The sequence below is a fragment of the Bufo gargarizans genome, chromosome 2 (assembly GCF_014858855.1).
Source record: "Bufo gargarizans isolate SCDJY-AF-19 chromosome 2, ASM1485885v1, whole genome shotgun sequence".
NCBI classification, from domain to species: Eukaryota; Metazoa; Chordata; class Amphibia; order Anura; family Bufonidae; genus Bufo; species Bufo gargarizans.
The window spans coordinates 416,955,734-416,963,088 of NC_058081.1; positions in this window are offsets into that span (position 1 = coordinate 416,955,734).

Below are 7,355 nucleotides of genomic sequence, written 5' to 3' on the forward strand. Positions count from 1 at the left end.
CTACGGCTAAAACCGAAGTAGAAATGATGATTGAGACAGGCCGCAGATTGCCGCAGATTGCCGCACATCTAACTGTATTTCTAGATATTCTAGAAACATATTTCTGGATAATAAACAACCCCCTTTATCTTTGGGTTTTTGCACAGCAACAAAGTTGTTTATAACAGTGAAAGATACTGACACTCTTTCATCATTAAAGTTTTTGTATTATTAATATGTGTGATGGACTGAACCATCACTGGGGCTGCTGGAGAAGCCTGAGGGCTAGCCTGCTTCCTACGGACTATGGACCCAGCACTATGGAGACTCCCTCAGACCTTTTGGAGTTACAAGGAGCTATGAACCCTGATTTATGTGTGGAGTTTATATGCCACATATTTCCTATTGCTCACTAAAGGTGCAGGGTGTGAATCCAGCAACACAAAAAGGGTTAACTTTGCACTGAGACTCCCACTGATTGTGTTAGTAATAGGATTAAGATAGCTCACTCTAGGAGTAGCCGACTCCGGTGTAGATCACACTATGATACACTCAGGAGATAATCCCATCACATGTGTCTCCTCGCTCCCTATTCATTCATTAAGATACTGGGGAAGATGTCTGTTTGCATGCTGTTCATGGTTGATTAATTCATGTTGTTAGACTTCTTGAACTGTATATATAGTGAGTTGGTCTTCAATAAAGTGTTTTCCTTTTTTACCCTCAACATAGAGTTTCATCTCATGTGTGGGGGGAACAGCTATATTTACTCTGGAGATTGCTATCTGTATTATACTCCTCTGGGATTACAACACGGTTCTACCCACTGGAAGCTGGATCCTGGTCTTGGGCCCGGGGTGGGTGGAAGATTGCGAGATCCCAACAAAGCTGCGGCTGTTCGTGGGGTCAGCAGTGCTTACGGTGTCAAGTGGAGTGCTTGGAGTCCTCGGGAAGCACTAGGAGTATCCATCAACTGAGGTATCCAGTCGGGGTGCCAGGAGATCCGTTACTATATATTATTTAATATTGTTAATTTGCTATTGTAAGAACGAAACACAATCATTTTAATTGTCTCATTTAAATATTAAAGATTATAGGGTGTATATTATTATGGTGGTTTTCTACAGCTTTTTTCAAAAACTCAACACTTTTTTGTTTGCATTTTGTTGGAAAACGCCACAGGCAGATTGCATGTTGACCAATATAAAATGATTGAACACCCTGCAAATGCTGCTAATTTTTGTAGTGCCATTTAAAAAAAAAAAAAAAAAGTTTTCAGCTCCCTTTTTGAAATCACAACATGCTTCGGATGTGGTGTTTTTTTTAGACACCTAGAAACACTTTTAGGCTATGGCTACACAATGACATTTGTTGCACGATATTCTGTTGCACCAATGTTAAATGACAATTTTTATAATGATAGTCTACGGTAAAGCACTGTGACATGTGACATGCTGTGACTGTGACATGACAGTAGCAACAAAATCCATCCACCACAGTCCGACACCATAGACTATCATTATAAAAATTGTCACATGACATTGGCACAACATCAATGTCGCGCGACACATGTGGCAGTGTAGCCCTAGCCTTAATGACTAAAAGACAACATCAAAAAAGCATGAAAAAATGTGTGAATTTCATGACACCAAAAAAGTACAGTGATAGCACTCTAAAGTAAGAGAAGGACACGTGATCCATATGATAGATCGTACTTACCTAACCCATGTGTCAGGAATAAACTGATAAGGCTGCTTTTATCTTGTGCATAGTTCAAACATCCAAACAAAAAAAATGTGGGCTATCATATTGAAGTCATACCTTGGAAACAGGGAAAATATGGGAAATATGTTTAACCTTTTCAACTTAGGCCCCCTTGCAGACGAGCGATACGGATTAGGTCCGGGTGCATTCAGATAAAAAATAGCCCAATATCTCAAGTAAGTTCATTTAGTTTTGCCTGTAATTGCGTTCAGTTTTAATTGCGCGGGTGCAATGCACATTAATGCGTTTTTCACGTGTGTGAAATTACTTGCGGATGCAATGCGATTTTCACGCAGCCCCGTTCACTTTTATGGGGCCAAAAAACACAGAATATACACTCACCTAAAGAATTATTAGGAACACCTGTTCTATTTCTCATGAATGTGATTATCTAGTCAACCAATCACATGGCAGTTGCTTCAATGCATGTAGGGTTGTGGTCCTGGTCAAGACAATCTCCTGAACTCCAAATTGAATGTCAGAATGGGAAAGAAAGGTGGGCTACAACAGCAGAAGACCCCACCGGGTACCACTCATCTCCACTACAAATAGGAAAAAGAGGCTACAATTTGTACAAGCTCACCAAAATTGGACTGTTGAAGACTGGAAAAATGTTGCCTGGTCTGATGAGTCTCGATTTCTGTTGAGACATTCAAATGGTAGAGTCCGAATTTGGCGTAAACAGAATGAGACCATGTATCCATCATGCCTTGTTACCACTGTGCAGGCTGGTGGTGGTGGTGTAATGGTGTGGGGGATGTTTTCTGGGCACACTTTAGGCCCCTTAGTGCCAATTGGCCATCGTTTAAATGCCACGGGCTACCTGAGCATTGTTTCTGACCATGTCCATCCCTTCATGACCACCACGTACCCATCCTCTGATGGCTACTTCCAGCAGGATAATGCACCATGTCACAAAGCTCGAATCATTTCAAATTGGTTTCTTGAACATGACAATGAGTTCACTGTCCTAAAATAGCCCCCACAGTCACCAGAACTCAACCCAATAGAGCATCTTTGGGATGTGGTGGAACGGGAGCTTCGTGCCCTGGATATGCATCCCTCAAATCTCCATCAACTGCAAGATGCTATCCTATCAATATGGGCCAACATTTCTAAAGAATGCTATCAGTACCTTGTTGAATCAATGCCACGTAGAATTAAGGCAGTTCTAAAGGTAAAAGGGGGTCCAACACCGTATTAGTATGGTGTTCCTAATAATTCTTTAGGTGAGTGTAGAACATGCTGCGATTTTCACGAAACGCACAAGTGATGCGTTAAAAACAACGCTCATGTACACAGCCCCATTGAAATGAATGGGTCCGGATTTAGTGCTGGCGCAATGCTTTCGCATCATGTATTGCACCTGCACAGAAAAAAGCTTGTTTTAAATCCCAGGCCGATTTTTGCAAATGTAAAGTGTCACTTTATGTGGTAATTACTCTGGAATACTTATCCAAGTCATTCTGAGACTGTTTTCTGATGACAAATTATACTTCATGTTAGTGAAAAATTTGAGTCAATGGGGAGATATATCAAGACTGGTGGATCCATCTGCCAGTCTTGATCTCCCTGCACTGGTGTGAGATGCGCCTAATTTATTAAGAGGCAGAAGCTGTGTGCCAGAAAGTGAAGTCTAAGCAAGCTACAGGCTGGCGTAGACTTCAGCTATAACTTCTGCCATTTATTGGCGAAAGTTATAGTAATTGAGGTGGTGGTACAAAGCTACGCCCCCTTTTCCTTGACACTTCAGAAAAGTGCAGAGAAGCTCAAAAAGTTGCAAATTAAGGTGATTTTTCAAACTTTGTTAACCCTTTAGGTGTTCCACAAGAATTGAAGGGGGCTGGGTGTTAAAGGCTCCCATAGCTGGCAGGCTCAGATGCCTGTGGAAGGCATCGGGCTGCCATACCAGCCATTGGGTCCCAGTCCCCGCAGCGTGGGTCAGAGAAGGTGCCCGTACCATCCGCAAACCCCCATGCATGCTCCAGTCAGCATTGAGCAATGAGAGCTGGAATCCGGTTGGTTGCTATAAGCAACTTTTCTACTTTTCCATTTTGATTCCATATAATTATTAATTTCAAGAGACAATGACTATACATGTGTGGCGATCTCTACACTAGGGGGATCACTGGAGAACCCAGCAGTCAAGCTCCCAAAAATGACCCCTATGTTTGACTGTCACATATGGAATATCAGGCACCTTGCATGCCTGTGCATTAGGAAACAAAACCCTCTAGACACAGTACTGTCCAATATTAGAACTAGTCAGTGGACTGAGAATGGTTAAAACTTTTAATCTCGGCAGCGTGCCACAAGTTCCCCTACACAAATTATAAAATTTCTTTTTACATATGCAAATCCAGAGATTTACTGATTATATTTGTTTAATTTACTTCCAGTATTTTCAGCTATATATTAATAGATATGCATTATGCATTATTAAAAAAAAAGTATGAAAATACACACTAAAAGCTATTTTCTTTTGCTTTAAGGCAAATTACATGTTATCTATAATTCTATACAGGACTTAACTTCTAGTTGGAGAACATTATATGTAAATGAAGACTGCATTGAAAACCTTACTTGATATCTTACTTATCCAAGTTGGTTCTAGGCATGATATTATAATCCGTGCTACTTTTTAGGGTTTAATTTTCAGTCAAAGTTGTAGAGTGTTTATAGAAAAAAAATAAAAATTATATATATATATATATATATATATATATACACACACATATATACAGGTCCTTCTAAAAAAATTTGCATATTGTGATAAAGTTCATTATTTTCTGTAATGTACTGATAAACATTAGACTTTCATATATTTTAGATTCATTACACACAACTGAAGTAGTTCAAGCCTTTTATTGTTTTAATATTGATGATTTTGGCATACAGCTCATGAAAACCCAAATTTCCTATCTCAAAAAAATATTTCATCCGACCAATAAAAGAAAAGTGTTTTTAATACAAAAAAAGTCAACCTTCAAATAATTATGTTCAGTTATGCACTCAATACTTAGTCGAGAATCCTTTTGCAGAAATGACTGCTTCAATGCGGCGTGGCATGGAGGCAATCAGCCTGTGGCACTGCTGAGGTGTTATGGAGGCCCAGGATGCTTCGATAGCGGCCTTAAGCTCATCCAGAGTGTTGGGTCTTGCGTCTCTCAACTTTATCTTCCCAATATCCCACAGATTCTCTATGGGGTTCAGGTCAGGAGAGTTGCCAGGCCAATTGAGCACAGTAATACCATGGTCAGTAAACCATTTACCAGTGGTTTTGGCACGGTGAGCAGGTGCCAGGTCATGCTGAAAAATGAAATCTTCATCTCCATAAAGCTTTTCAGCAGATGGAAGCATGAAGTGCTCCAAAATCTCCTGATAGCTAGCTGCATTGACCCTGCCCTTGATAAAACACAGTGGACCAACACCAGCAGCTGACATGGCACCCCAGACCATCACTGACTGTGGGGACTTGACACTGGACTTCAGGCATTTTGGCATTTCCCTCTCCCCAGTCTTCCTCCAGACTCTGGCACCTTGATTTCCGAATGACATGCAACAGTCCAGTGCTGCTTCTCTGTAGCCCAGGTCAGGCGCTTCTGCCGCTGTTTCTGGTTCAAAAGTGTCTTGACCTGGGGAATGCGGCACCTGTAGCCCATTTTCTGCACACGCCTGTACACGGTGGCTCTGGATGTTTCTACTCCAGACTCAGTCCACTTCTTCCGCAGGTCCCCCAAGGTCTGGAATCGGTCCTTCTCCACAATCTTCCTCAGGGTCCGGTCACCTCTTCTCGTTGTGCAGCGTTTTCTGCCACACTTTTTCCTTCCCACAGACTTCCCACTGAAGTGCCTTGATACAGCACTCTGGGAACAGCCTATTCGTTCAGAAATTTCTTTCTGTGTCTTACCCTCTTGCTTGAGGGTGTCAATGATGGCCTTCTGGACAGCAGTCAGGTCGGCAGTCTTACCCATGATTGCGGTTTTGAGTAATGAACCAGGCTGGGAGTTTTCAAAAGCCTCAGGAATCTTTTGCAGGTGTTTAGAGTTAATTAGTTGATTCAGATGATTAGGTTAATAGCTCGTTTAGAGAACCTTTTCATGATATGCTAATTTTTTTAGATAGGAATTTTGGGTTTTCATGAGCTGTATGCCAAAATCATCAATATTAAAACAATAAAAGGCTTGAACTACTTCAGTTGGTGTGTAATGAATCTAAAATATATGAAAGTCTAATGTTTATCAGTACATTACAGAAAATAATGAACTTTATCACAATATGCTAATTTTTTTAGAAGGACCTGTATATATATATATATATATATATATATATATATTATTATTTTTTTATTATGATCAATTATTTTATTGTTTAGTGATTGAATACCACTGTTTTATATGGGCTTACAGCATAAGTTATGTTCTAATATACTGTATCTCAAATTATAGGACACCTGGCAATGCATCCCATATAAAAAAATTATACTTTTAAACAAAGGAAAATCCATAAAAACAGTGAAGGTCCCTAACTACCTAACTCAGTATTTACTATTCCGGCTGTTTGTTACAATGATTTAGTATGGTTACTAAAAGTATATTTTTAAGCTTAAGTATTGATTTTATGAAGTAGAAGAATGTAAGAGATCATAGGGAGTTGTTTAGCTGCCAGCATTTTAACAACACTAAATATTCACTATCACTAACAATTGTACCAATGCATAGACTTCCTGGTGTAGATTACAGAAATGACCTCCATTAAGCAGCTAACCCATCCGATAGGCCAAATGACAGGGTAACTGCTTGCAATTAAAATGGAAAGCAGTTACCCTGATTTAAAATGGAAATCCTTCTACGTTGTTAAATTTTCATTTATTCTGTAGTTTAACCATTTGCAGGATTTATTATACCAGTTTGTATCCCTATTTTAATACCAGCTTTCCTGAATTTCTAATCCTACTCTCTGTAATCCTAAAATTTTCCTTACATACAGTTGGCAATTGGTTAATGAAAATGCCTGGTGATCTCCTAGTTAAGAAAAATCATTATACAATGCTTTCTTAAATTAATCCAAGGCTTACAGTTATGTCCACATTTTTTATTGATAACAGATGAAATGGTTGCTCCGAATATGACAACAAAGCTGTCCCAAACAAATTACCAATGCTCAATTATCATTAATCAAATACATAAAATAGGCAAATATGTGAGCTCAGAACTAGGGATGAGCGAATTTCATATTTTGACATTTGTTTTCGCTTCCTGTTATGGTATTTACTGAATTGCGTTATGGATTCCGTAACAACTGACCATAACGTAATTCCACGATAGAAGGCTCTAAAGGCATTCCATTATTCATTCCATCATAATAGAAGTCTAAGGGCTGCATAACGGATCCGTCCGGTTTTCTGTATGCTGGAGTCCTCTCCTACATAAAGGAAATGGGGCGGATCCGTTATGCAGCCCATAGACTTCTATTATGATGGAATGAATAACGGAATGCCTCTAAAGGCATACCGTTATGGAGTTGTGTTATGGTCTGTGGTAACAAAATCTATAATGCAATTTAGTAAATACCACAACACAAAGCAAAAACAAATTTCTAAATATGAAATT